Here is a 13,469-nt window from a genome sequence, read left to right as displayed (position 1 = left end):
GTGTATTTTACATTTGTAGCGCATTCCAGTTTGGATCCAAAATTTTCATTGGGAATACTTGACCTGCACTGAGACTTCCTAAAATCTTCAATTGATATAGTACATTCACATAGCCAAGTTATTCCAAACACAGTCAAATGCTTTCCAATAATTGAATTATCCATTTTTAAAACTTAATTAATTGAAATTAAACAAAAATAAAAATCCAGCTGGTCAGTTGCGCTAGACACTTTTCAAGTGTTCAACAGGAACATGTGGCTAGTGGCTGCCATATTGGACAGCAGAGCATATAAAAGTTTTAAACACAAAATGACGGGAGCTGATTTGTTTGAAAAGGATCACTGGTTGCTATGCTGTGTCATTTCTTTAAATGACTATGGCACAGAAAGTGTGATATAGGGGACTGATAAGACAAAAGTCAGTAAGCAGTTTCTGTAAAGAGCCAGAGAGTAAGTACGTTAGGCTCTGTGGGCCATGCAGTCTCTGTCTCAGTGACTCAGTTCTGCTGAGTCATAGGCAGTACATGAAAGACTTACCATGGCTGTGTTCCAGTAAAACTTTATTGAGGGACACTGGAATTTGAATTTCATATAATTTCACATGCCATAAAATATTATTCCTTTGTTTTTTATAATAATTAAAAAATGTAAAAACTATTCTTAGCTTTCAGGACATACAAAAAGAGGCAGCAAAGCTGGATTGTGAGCTTCAGTTTGCTGTCCCCTGCTTTAATGTTCTGTGGCAGCAGTCCCAGTGAGAGGTGTTTAAGAGCTGAGGGTGTGGCTAGGGATGAATGTGATTCCTGCGATAGAGCAGGCTGGACTTGCTGATTGTCTGGGTGTGGGGAGTGAGAGGAGAGAACAGTTAAGAACAAAGCCAGCCACTAGGCTTCAGTTTGAGCCTGAACAGATGATTTCTAAAGTTCCTTTTAGTGCCAACCATTTGTGATCTATGATCTTTAAGATGAATCCTTTTTTTTTTTGGACCAACTTTTGGAATGATATGCTTCCTTTTTCTTGAGTGGATGGATTCCAGTATCTGGAAATTGCAAACCTGGAGATTTTCGCTGCTAAAGGAGTGTTGTATATTTTAGCTCTTCACTGACAGCCTCATTAAGCCATTTTATAATTTTAAAATTTGTATGTTGTGAAATTTCATGCATGTTAAGAGAAACTTTTCCATGTACCAGTGATATATTTCATTTCTGTTCAGCTATGATCCTGTTTAAATAGGTTAAACCTGCTTGTTTTAAAACAGCTTCTAAGGGAATTCTAGATCATTTAGGTCCTTCCCTCCCTTCTTTTTGTTTCATCCTATTGTAGTGATCTCCCAGTGAGCAAAGATTTCATGGATTAAAACAGTAATTGATTTTGTTTTTAGCTTTTATTTGAATGTATCCTTTCTCCTCAAATACATTATGCAGCTCCAAAGAAACTCATAAATTATAGACAAAGCAAAAGTTAAAATTAGATCTGAGTGTAGTATAATGTCCAAAGGAAAGTATTTGAAAAGGTTACAAGCTGTCAAAAAACAATTTGTATGGTTAAAAGCCACACAGTTAGATGCTGTTAATGGAGTATCTGTAATGATTATTTGGGCATTGGTTGCTTGTTATGTCTCTGTGGCAACTAAGTGTGTTACTTTGGAAGCCAGAGAGACCTGGAATCCGGCACCTATAATACTGGAGAAGTGTGTGGAGGAATGTGCTGTTCCACATCAAATAATCAGTGCCTCTTCTTTCTCCAGATTTTAATAATTCCTCACCCCCTCCCAAATTGTCATTGGTGCTGATTGCAAAAATAAAAACTAGTTACTTCAGTGAAAGAATCATAAAGTCAATCATGTGGATAAAATTACTGAGTTATCCAGCCAGCTGGTCTCTATTTGGCTCCACTTTTGTTCATTAGTTTATGGGGCGAATTCACTCCATATTTAAGGAAAGAAGAAACGGCATCAAAACTAGTTTGTAATTAATTGCAGCTTTTTAGAAAGGAATGCATTTGCAAATTGAGAATATGCAATGTCAGGTCCTGCTTTCTGACTGTGTTGTGAACCTGTCTAAAATGTAACTTTCTTTTGTGTTTATGTTAACGCTGGGTACAGGTTATACACTTTTTCAGATGCTAACTATTACTATCTGATTTTAAGAGTTTCTTTTGCACAACTTTAAAACTTTAATATATTATGGGTTGGCCAGAGCATGTGCATCTCCAAACAATATGAGACATTTGGATGCCTAGCAATATAATCTCAGCACCTATTTCATTGTATTGCCATGCAGGTGATTAGATGGGCCTGTGCAACTGTAGGCTGATGTTGAAATGACTGTACATCACAAAACACTGTGGTTTCCATGCTTGATTAATGGTAAAATGGCTAGTTTTAATTACTTGGATATTTAATGGACCCATAAATAACAAATACATGATTCTCTTCATTTGGAAAGCTTTTATAAATGGACATAAAAGCAGTCAAGCAACTCTAGAACAGGGCTTCTATGCCTCTAGCTCCTCATAACAAGGGCCAGAGTAAATGCAAAGAACACAAAGTGCTTCAAAGAAAAGGAACTCAGTAGATCAGAGCACTGTTTCATGCTAACTCTCATAAACACAGAAAGGAAAAATCTGTTGAACAAAGAAGCCAAATGTCATAAATATGCCTCCCTGTGTCAAAGACTGGAAATTCTTGCTCACAGAGCACAACAGGCAAAGGCAAAACAGATCTTCACTTGGCTACTGATGATGGAAACAATCCGCCTCAGAGTCAGTCAAGCTACTGACAAAAATATTTCTTTGGAAGTGATGGGTATTTAGGATGTAAGCCCTGTGGCTCAAGACTGAGCTTAAAATGTGTTTCAGGGGATGTCCAAGTACAGAAAACTCTACCAGATGCCATGAGACACAAAGGCCACAGAACACGCCATGACATTTGGTCTACCTTTCTCATCCCCTATTTGTCTCCAAGTCCTGGACCATCTGAACTTGTAAGAAATTATCCATGAATTGAAAGACAAAGAAGAGGTCAGAAATAGGTAAGTAGATCACCATAAAAATAAATTGGTTTCAAATTAGGGAGTTTTAATTTTCTCTTTAGGCATTAGGAAACCAAGGCCCAGGATAAAAATGTTGAAGTAACTTTCTCAGAATTACCTATTTGCTTAGCATACTTGGGATAATCTGCAGAGCATTTTACAAAATATCTTTAATATATGATTTAACTAATTTCTCAAAAAATATTGTAAGGTAGGTAGGGAGAGTTTTATTTTCAAAATTTTACAGGTAAAGGGACTGAAATTCAGACAGATAAGTAATTTGCCCAAGACAACCCAGCTTGGGAGTCATGATCCCTTCAAGCTGGTTCTTTTTGACTCTGTGAACTTTCCATTATTCTAAATTGCCTCCAAATTTAAGTTCCTTTTTATCTCCATTTGGTAGTCAAGCATAATGAAAAGCTAAAGCATGAGGAAAGAAAGAAAAATGGGCAGAATTACCCGTGCATCTAATTCCACAGGTGATAGTTTTCTTAATTAAATACTGAATACCACCTCATCAGATTGGTGGAAGAGAAAAATCTAGAACTTCGGTAATGCTACTTCATAGAGGAGCCCCTCTTTGCACTCTTAGAACCTATTCTTCCTCTTCTTAGAGGATCCTCAACATTTCCTCTCAAAATTCCCCTCAAAATTAATGCAGTCTCAAAAAAAGGAAAAATGAATTTTGCTTAAAAAAACAAAGACATAGGGCCCTAAGAAATGTATCACATCAGAAATGCAATTTTAATGGCCTAAGTTATATAAATGACACGTAATAAGACATTATAATTACCTATTATTTACATGTGTGTTCTAAGAATTACTGAAAATTAATTGGGAGCAAGATTAACAGTTTTAATCACTTTATGAAATATTCATGAGCATTCATAAAAACCACCAGACATTTCTTTAATGAATTAATGATATTTAATATCTTTTCACGGAATTTAAGGATGGAAAAACCCAATTAGATAATTCAGTGTATGTTTCTGAAGTTACTGTCAGTCTCCCTGCAGAAAGGGCTACCACACATTGTTCTTAGCTGACAGATCTATCCATAGTCATGCAAGCGATTCTTTTCTGCTTTTAATAATGAACTAGATTCTCCCATCACAGTCAATTGGACATGACAACAACAATAACAAAAATATTCTTGCAGATGGACAGCACTTATACTTTTCAAAACATACATTCTGGTCTCGGGGCAGGAAATCCATTGATTGTTTTTCATAGCCACTGTTAGGCCAGTCTGAGCTCTAGGTTTCAGGAACACCTAGACTCTTAGGGCAAGATTTGAAATTGCATCTGTTTGTAATGCAAATGAAAAAGAACTGAGATGAAATGGCTGCGGTCAGTAATTTGCAAGTGGGGCACACACCGTATATATACTGTGATGCTGAAATGTGCTCTTCTTTTTTTTTTAGTTATTATACTTTAAGTTCTAGGGTACATGTGCTCTTCTTATCTTAATTGGTTGTATCCTCCATCCACTCACTACACCTGCCCCCATAAACTTTCCTTAAATCCAGCAGGGATTTACTAGTTGTAATAAGGACTAAAGTAAACAAACTAGATAATTGAATTTTAACAGTATGTCAAGGAAGTATTACTGACAAAATGAGAGGAGATAATAAATGAAAAGGGGATATTAAGAATAAAATTTTTAAAAGGCAAAGAAGAATTTGATGCATAATTTAAGCATGTAGGATACTCAATAATGACTTACCTTTGTTATCCTCATCAAGGTGTCTCCAAGACTATTCAGGGAGAGTGTACTTGGCTCTGTTTATGGAAATCTTGCCGGTTCTATTTCTGAGGGTGTTTTAGTGAACTTTTAGATAATCGTTTAATTTCTAGGGCTAGGTTCATGAAAATCGGCCACTCAGAATGCTATCACTTTTGAATGAGCTTGGAAATCTGATTTTTTAGTATAAAAAGTGGAGGACAAGAACTGGGACTTACAAGAATCACCAAGCACAGACATTTAGTGAAAAACTTGAGCAGTCAGGGCTGTTACTAGCTATTAGCGTTATTACTTCTACAGTGGAAAGAGACATTTTCTCTTGCTGCAGAGTTAGAAAATGGGTAAACAGGTAAATTCTTGGAGGAATTGTATATTTTATCCTGATTTCATCCCATTATGACTTTTAAAATGCAGGTTAAAATTATGAAGTTTTAATTATTTTGCATTTTCAAAATTATTTTAGATGGCTCTATCAAATACTTAAAAATTTAGTTTATGGCTTGAATGAGAAAGTATTGTGCATGGACATTTGAAAACTAACAAAATGTGAAAACATGAGGAAAAAAATCATCTGGAATTTCTCCTACCCAGAGAGAATTGGTATTAATATTTCAGTGTATGTCTGTTATACATTTTTATGCATGGAAATATGTTAAATGTATTAAAATTTTAAAGTAATATCTGGACTAGTTAATGAAAATTCAGCCCATGTAGAAAGGTTTAAAACAGAAAGGACAAATCCCCTTTTCTGTACTGAGATAAGCAGCTGTAACGGTTTTTATTTTTCAATTATTCTGATAGTTACTCTTGTAAATGTAAATACTAAATGTTATTGATTTCTTTCTAGCTATATCAACTTTAGAAACACCTTATGACTTCTCATCAGTACATTTTTATCTCTAGGCTTGATTTCTGCTAATTTGTATTATAATATTATCTTTATGACATTAAAGAATGTGTTTTATGATTTAGTAACCTTAGGCAATATCTAATGATATGTGATTTTTGTTGATGTTTTGGTTATATTATTATCTTTACCTTTTCAGGTTTTAAGGCATTTACATTCCATTATATAATTAAAATTAACTGTAACTGAGACTTCATATTTTGTTTCTGAGTCTAAAATTTTATAATTAATAAAATAGGCTTTATAATATTATGATTATGTGAATGTTATTTATTACAGAATCAAATAGTGTAAATAGATCCACAGAAGAAGAAGTATAATGAACCTGAAATTGCCAAACCCCTTTTAAGGAAAATTTTCCTAGCATAATATATGAAGGTATGTCAGATATCTATTTAAATTTTTTGAACTTTCTTCACTTCCTCTCATTCGTATTCAGTTGATAGTGTTTCCTTTTATCTTAAGTCATCATCTAGCTTGTATTCCTTTTAATTTTTCTTGGACATCCTTCTTAATGAATGGTTTTTATGGGAGTGGCTTGAGTGATAAGTTTTCTGAGTCTTGTCTGATTGATAACGTTTTTGCTTTTACACTTGAAAAGTATAGGTTCAAATGGTTTCTTGTCAGTTTGTTAGAGGAAGAATTGCTCCATTGTTTTGTAGCATTCAAAGGTAATTTCAATTATTATCTTTTGTGCTAATCTTGCTTTTTTGTTTTGTTTTTGTTTTTATTTTTTATATGGTGTCTCTCTTTGTTGCCCAGGCTGGAGTGCAGTCGTGCGATCTGGACTCACTGCAACCTCTACCTCCTGGATTCAAGTGATTCTCCTGCCTCCTGTAGTACCGAGTAGCTGGGACTACAGGCACCCGCCACCAAGTCCAGCTAATTTTTGTGTTTTTAGTAGAGATGGGGTTTCACCATATTGGCCAAGCTGGTCTTGAAGTCCTGACCTCAAGTGATCTGCCCCCCTCGGCCTCTCAAAGTGCTGGGATTACAGGCGTGAGCCACTCCACTGAGCCTGGCCTTTTAATCTTTTTTTTTTTTTAATTCTTCCTCTTTAAAATTCTTGTTTTTAAAATTCTTATCTTTTTAAAAGTTATTTTAGTCACCGCTTTGCTCTTCTTTGCCTTTCAATTGCTTGTTAGATCTTGTTAGATAGATGTTGGATGTCTACATCTCTTAACATTTTACTCATATTTTCTTTTTTTTTTTTTTTTTTTTTTGCTGTTTGTCTAGGAAATTCCCTCAACTCTGTACTGTCGATTACCAATTTGTTTTATTGGCATTCTTGTATTATTTAGTGTGATGCTAAAGTTTCTAGTCTGTCATTCATATTTTTAATCTTTTTAATGTCTACAATAATGCAATATCTTCTATTGCGCCTTTCTTATTGTGGCCCATTTGAATTTTATGCATATCTTAGCTTCTTTAGTCTCTCTGAGAAAATTAATTAGAAATTTTAAAAAGTATTTTTTGGGCTGGGCATGGTGGCTCATGCCTGTAATCCCAGTACTTTGGGAGGCCTAGGTGGGAGGATCACCTGAGCCCAGGGGATCAAGACCAGGCTAGGCAACACAGTAAGACTCTGTATGTACAAAAATTTTTAAAAAAACAGCCAGGCATGGTGGTGAGCACCTGTAGTCCCAGCTACTAAGGAAGCTGAGGTGGGAGGATTGTTTGAGCCCAAGAGGTTAAGATTGCAGTGAGCCCTGATCACACCGCTGTACTCTAGCCTGGGTGACAGAGCAAGACCCTGTCTCAAAAAGAAAAAAGAAAAGTGAGTTTACCATTTCTTCAAAGGTCAGAATTTTGTTTGTTAATTTCGTCCTTCTCCTTTACACCATTGACTTTCCCCAAATGTTTGTTGCTCCCTGATCATCCGTTCATATTTGTGAATGATGGGCTAATTTGATTGATGTACATTAATTTAATTTAATTCACTCTGCAGTTGCATAGTCCATGACACACTTTAATACCATGATTTGGTCATATTTTCCTTAGTAAAGTCCAGGAGGAAACAGAATGGGAGGATGGAAGATAAAAGAAGGCAGCACTTCTAAAAGAACAAATAACTCAGTAGGCACAGGTTACTTGGAACTGAAGTGGACTTGAAACTATAGGCAGAATACTGTATTTTACAAATGAGGAAATAGGTAGAAGGTTAAATTATTTGTTTAAAAACAGCAATTATGACTTTTGTTTCAATAATCATATTTATAAAGAAAACATACTTTAATTTTCTTTGAAGCAACATTGACTTTGACTTGCATGTGGATTAATCTTTATAGAAGGTAATCCCAAGGTGGCGAAATGCCCTGAAGTTTCGTGTGTGGAACACAGGCTGTTTAAGCTGTTTCAGACACAAGTTAACTGATTTATTTTGCATAAATTTCTTAACCATTCTGATCTTCAGTTTCCTTATCTGTAAAATGATTATTTAACAATACTTACCTCCCAGGACTGTTTAAGAATAAGTATGCAGGCATTCCTGAAATAACAAATGATATTCTTAATAGAATAGTCAGTTGGGTGGTTATCAAATTTTTATTGAGTTTATTATTAGAGTATACTTATTCTTTTAATTGAAATACATAACCAGGAGAGTTATGGAAAACTGAATCACTTGGGAGGATAATGCAGCCTATGAAATATATGTACGATTCTGCAAAGTTTGGATGTTTAATCATTACCCTGAAATTGGAGCATGAAGAAAAGACAAATGAAATGTTCTGAGTAATGTTTTAGACTCTTGTTAATTTAACAGATTGTTAAATGGGATTTTCTTTCTGTCTTGCAGTCTTGGTGGGGACCAAAAAGCTGAAGAAATCAGAGATAACTGCTGCACATTCTAAGGAAAGGTGCAAGACATCTGCGTAAGACTAGCTTTTCTCTTCTAGTCTGTAGAAAATAATTCTACAAATTTTCAAAGGAAGAGAATGAGAACATGATTTTTAACAGCATGATTGAGATACAATTTATACACTATACAATTCACCCATGTATAGTGCATGGTTCAATGGCTTTTAATATATTCACAGTTGTGCAACAATCACAACAATCAATTTCAGAACAATTTCATTACCCCTGAAAAGAAGCTCCTCACCCCTTAGCCATCACCTTGCTGCTATGAACATTTGTGTACATGTTTTTGTGTGTACGTATGTTTTCATTTCTCTGGGGTCCCTGTCTAGGCATGGAATTTTTTGATCACGTGGTAACTCTATCTTTAACCTTTTGAGAAACTCCCAGACTGTTTTCCAAAGTGGCTGCATTACTTTACACTCCCACCATCAATGTATGAAGATTCCCATGTTCTACACCCTGGTCAACATTTGCTATTATTTGTCCTATTGATGATACCCCTTCTGTTGAATGCAAAGTGCTATCTCATTGTGGTTTTGATTTGCATTTTCAAGATGGCTGCTAACGTCATAAATCTTTTCATGTACTTATTATTCATTTGTATGTCTTCTTTGGAGAACTGTCTGTTCAGATCTCTTGCCCAGTTTTTAAATTGGGTTATTTGTCACTTTGTCATAAAAGAAAGCTGGTGGTTCCCTGGCTTCCCACAGCCATGTAAAATAGCTGTAATGCATGGACATGAGAAAAGAAGACTGACATATCATTCCCTAATTAGGATATTATGACCTTCTGAACCTCCCAGGTCCAGGACTGCCACTGAATTGGAAGCAGAGCCTGAGGAGACAGCCACAGTGAAAGCAGCTTGTATACTCTTAGAGTTTGAGGGGCATTGGTGATGAGCTTTCCTAGGGGCCACGTGGATATCTGACTTTTGATGGCTAGAGTCTTTTAGAAGAGGCCCTGCCCATGAGTGATGCCTGATGGGGGCAGGAGTCCCTAGGGATGTAGCCCCAATTTAAAAGCTAAAGCAGAATCAAAAGTAGTTAGCCAGAGCATGTGTCACTTAGGCAGTGTGGGGGACAGTGCACAGGTCCCAGTCTGGAGCTCTCCAAAGATCCCTCAAAGCAGTCCATGAGATAAAGAGTTTACTTTTGCATGAGCACCAATCAAGAAAAACTTTGTCCTTTCTGTCTACCCTCCTCAGGGTACTCCACCAGCCCCCAACCTTGGAGGATCCAGAAACAGAAGAGGAGAAGTAGCAAGCAGACAGCAGATACAAACAGCACTCCCTGCAATCATTTACCCATTTGTGGTTCTCTAGTTGCAAGCCAGTTGCTTATGCTGGGGTAGGGAAAGGTGCTTTGAAATGGTTTGTCTTGATTTAAATTGGATTGGATATTTTCACATCTGAAAATAATACTGTTCTAATACCCAAAAGTGACAATATAAAAGCTATAGGGAAACTTCCTGAGGTATTTTCCAAGACAGCAGAAAGCAGGTCTAACAGAGAATTTCTTAAAATAGTGGTAGAGAAAAAGGAAACAAATTCTTGGTTATATCCCATTGAAATTAGCCTGTTCACCTGCACACACATACATGTGTCTACATATTCTCACAGTATTGCATTTTTTTCTAGGTTGATGAAATATCTTTAAGCTCTTTGGTCTATGCTTCATAAAAGATAGCAAAATAAAATTATATGGAATTTCCAATAACAGAACATATGGCAAAGATGGAGTCAAGCAATAGAACCCCAGTTTGTAACTGGCAAATTCAGCAGCAGAGTATACAGACTTATGGTTTGTACTTCTGCTCAGGGCTATTAATATTGTAAATGACTCTAATAACTAACTGCTTAGCTTACATTATGTGATGAAGGATCTTCATTCTCCTGGGCAATCTCAGATCTTTTAATAATTATTGGTTTAATAACTGAAAATATTCAGTCAACAAAATGGTTATTTGAAATAATACCATATGTAGAAACAATTTTCCAAGTTCACATATTAATATAATAATGTGTTAATTACAGAAAGCTGATTGTTTGGGTAGCGCACTCCTAGAGGCTGACGTGTAGCAACAATGTGGGTCAGTCCCTGAGAGCCTGAGCTCTTGCATTTTGGTCATGTCAAGCCCAAGATCAAGAGAAAGCTCATGTGGTAAAAAGCTTGGCATGACATCTTAGAGACCCAGAGCACGGAGGCCCTTTACATAAACAGAACAAATCCTTTTCAGTGCTTTTAGACCTTAACAAACATGGGGTGATGTACAAAACTGCACTCCCCCCACTATAAGGCTAGCCCCCACCCTACAAACCCCTGAACTCTTTTCAGCATTTCTTAAATCTGTTCCATTGAACAATCTGCGTTCATTGTAACAAATACAATCTCATTGAATTAGATTCTGAGGAGACTTTATAGTAGAGGAAAAAAGGAGACTGATCCTGTATTCTCTTTAGTTTAAACAAGGAACAGAGCACAGCAAATGAGAAATCTTGGGTGAGCTAAGTTCACTGGAATGGGTAGGGAGGGATGGGGAAGGGGAAGTGGGGAAATTTGAGAGACTTGTACTAGGTAAGGAATCCATTTCTAGGTGTCTCAGAAACAAAAAACCCAGTGTTAATGTCTGTGCTTTAATTATGTGACTGTTAGGTGTCACTGGGCACGTTTTTATTTTTCTATTACAATGCAATACATTTCTTTGAATTTAAACTTCCTTCAATTGTAAGATAAGGCTTGGAGGCAGAATCACCAAAATTATAAAGTGGGAGAGGAAAAACATGCCAGTAGCTATTGAAAGATGTAACAAAGATTTGACTAATCTGAATATTTATAGTTTGTAATAGCTTATTGGCCATCATAGTCTGATAAACCTGCACTATCGCCCAGGCACACACAATTCATTGCCTAGTATCATTATGATTATCTATGGCTGTCTCATTACTCAACCATTGCTTCAGTTGTATCAGGAGTAAAAATAATAAGCCATAAGCTTCCCTGTTGCTTAACCTAACAACAAATCATTCCAATTCCAAGCCCAATGTCTATTATTCAAAGCAAATTAGGATCATACAGACAGATTTCTTCTTCCTTCACTGGGGCAGCTGACCTCTCTCCCCTGAAGCTGTCGACCCATGCAAATGTTACATTTAGGAACTCATTCTTGATTTTCGGGAGTTACAAATCCCTAATAACTTAACGAGCAAAACATAGAGTTAGCTTTGCAATGCTTCAGCACACAAATTAGCTAGACAAATAAAAAGGATTAAAAAAATCTTGAAAACAGCACTTATCATCAGTCTCCCATTCAGAAATAATGAAGGGAGATGGTTTATACAGACTTAGTAATAAGACACGACATAAATGTAAATATAACATGTTATGACCTTTCTTCTGGTGAACAATAAGCATTTTGTTCATTATCCAGAGCCTCTTTGTTTATAATGAATGTGGTGATGAATCGAAGTTATGACATCAATTAAATCACAAGTTTGTATTATTTTCAAACAGACAAAATGCAGATATTTTAAGGCAGGTAGGAAAAATGATGAGTTACTGTCTATTCTTGGTCTCTAAATGAGTTATACATATTCAAAAAAGGAACATTAAAGATGCTCTACAAAGCCAGGATCATATATTACTTTTACTCTGAACAAAGATAACATTTGTAGAATGCCATTAGCAATAAATCTTTTAGATTTTTTCACTTAAAATCTTATGATCCCAATGGGAAGAATAGACAATCAGTAAATAGAACTCAGATATCTGTGAGGAATTTGCCTGAATTAGAGCTGAACTATCTTGACAGGGAGCTTGAGAAAAAAAATTACCTTTGGTATTCTGATGAATGTATTTGAATTTTTCTTTAAAGGCATCACTAAAATAGAAACAAAAGTACTTACTTTGTCACAGCTGAAAAACACAGGATGTGTAGTACATAATTACCAATGATACAAAGTAAATATCATTGGATAAAATATACAGACCATAGAATCATTTCAAAGAATATTGAACTTGAATATATTATAATAAAATATAAACTGTTCGATATTATGCATTTCTCCTTTTTGTGATTTTGTAATTTCAACATGAGAGAAATATGAATTAAAAATGTTTTATAAATTTTCTCTTTTCTTTTCCAGCCAATGGTTATGTAAGGAGAGAGAAAAAGAGGGGAGAGGATTTAAAGCATTCTGGAATAGTCTACATATTATGTCCAGAAAGACATGGTTCTTGTTGACTCTTTGGAGCATTGCAGTATCTGGCCCTGAATGTGATTTAGTTATGGAGTCACTATGTATTACATACTCAGTGCAGAAGGGTTAATATGTTTCCATCACCTTGTTTCTCTGGAAAGAAAGGGCTCCCAGAAAAGGGGACTGTAATATGCCGAGGAACTCTTCTTGAGAAGAGAGTTGCCTCGCTAACATCTCTGTGCACAACTCCCCCTGCTTTTCTCCTTAAAACATGAATTGCCCATGAACTGGAATAGAAGATGGCTCATTAGCTTCTTAGGGTCCTCTGGAAGCCATAAGAGGACAGTGGAATTTGGCAGGAGGAGTGCTGGTGGTGTCCACCTCAAAGAACAATCCTCTCTCTCAAATCAGTGTGTGACTGGTACCAGAAAAGGCCAGTTAGAGTGAATCTATTCAAAATTGAAGCCAACCTTTTGTGGACAATAGTGGAAAATGGAAAGCTTTGGTTGAGCTTTATCTAAAAATAAAATAGAACATAATGAAAAAAATTTTAAAAAATGCTTACAATGAAAACGATTCTCTAGTCCTTAGAACAAATGAAGAATTAGCCAAATCTTAATTTTTTCAATTATCTTCCCAGCATAATTTTAGGGTATTAAATTCTCCACTGGGTACTTGACTTGAAGATCATGCTCATAAAAAGAATCAATTGTGCAAAGATATTCCATGG

At 35.8% G+C, this 13,469-nt stretch overlaps 1 long non-coding RNA gene across 1 annotated transcript; it reads left to right on the top strand.

Annotated features, from left to right (window-relative positions):
• The first annotated feature begins 2,469 nt into the window (after positions 1-2,469).
• On the top strand, positions 2,470-12,665 carry LOC134757237 (uncharacterized). The gene is made up of 4 exons (XR_010130951.1): positions 2,470-3,031; positions 5,962-6,060; positions 8,480-8,555; positions 9,749-12,665. It is a non-coding gene; the product is annotated as an uncharacterized lncRNA (long non-coding RNA).
• Positions 12,666-13,469: the final 804 nt, after the last annotated feature.

This window comes from Gorilla gorilla, chromosome 16, assembly GCF_029281585.2.
Source record: "Gorilla gorilla gorilla isolate KB3781 chromosome 16, NHGRI_mGorGor1-v2.1_pri, whole genome shotgun sequence".
NCBI lineage: Eukaryota > Metazoa > Chordata > Mammalia > Primates > Hominidae > Gorilla > Gorilla gorilla.
The sequence above is the reverse complement of the archived record's forward strand: the minus strand, read 5'-3'. Positions and strand labels throughout refer to the sequence as shown.